This window comes from Elaeis guineensis, chromosome 6 (assembly GCF_000442705.2).
Source record: "Elaeis guineensis isolate ETL-2024a chromosome 6, EG11, whole genome shotgun sequence".
NCBI classification, from domain to species: domain Eukaryota; kingdom Viridiplantae; phylum Streptophyta; class Magnoliopsida; order Arecales; family Arecaceae; genus Elaeis; species Elaeis guineensis.
Genome location: NC_025998.2, coordinates 108711038 through 108711636, shown reverse-complemented (window position 1 = coordinate 108711636; position 599 = coordinate 108711038). Strand labels below are relative to the sequence as shown.

General features: G+C 38.7%; 1 non-coding gene across 1 annotated transcript; it reads right to left on the bottom strand.

The window, feature by feature from the left end:
- Window positions 1-290: 290 nt before the first annotated feature.
- On the bottom strand, window positions 291-399 carry LOC140858970 (small nucleolar RNA R71). The gene has a single exon (XR_012142373.1). It is a non-coding gene; the product is annotated as a small nucleolar RNA R71 (small nucleolar RNA).
- Between the last annotated feature and the right edge of the window lie 200 nt (window positions 400-599).

Sequence of the window (599 nt, the reverse complement as noted above, 5' to 3'; positions counted from 1 at the left end):
CTGATATCCCTGCAAGCCACTATGAGTCAAATCGACCACAATCCAGATACTCCCATCTTTCTATGGGAATACTAATGAAGATCCTTACAAGCATCTGGATGAGTTCTTAGAAATTTGTTCCACGGTGAAAATTTAAAATTTTACTGATGATACACTTAGATTGACCTTATTCCCCTTCTCACTTAAAGACAAAGCCAAGTACTGGCTTGGCACAATAGAGAGACCAATCCAAACTTGGGCTGAAATGCAGCACGAATTTCTTAAGAAATTCTATCCCATAGGTCAAACCAACACTATGAGGCGAGCCATCACTGGATTTGCTCAGCTTCCAGGAGAACAAATTCATGAATCATGGGAGAGACTTAAGAAACTTTTTAAAAAATGCCCACACCATGGTATATCTAAGTGGCAAATTGTTCCAGCTTTTTATGAGAATTTAGGTGATCAATACAGACAGATGGTAGATGCATCTTGTGGGGGTGCTTTCATGAGTAAAAGTGAGGATGAAGCCTACAATTTATTTGAAACTTTGAGTAAAAATTCAATCAATCATGCTTTATTATCCTCCTACGAAAGATCAATCCCTCACCAAAAGCGGG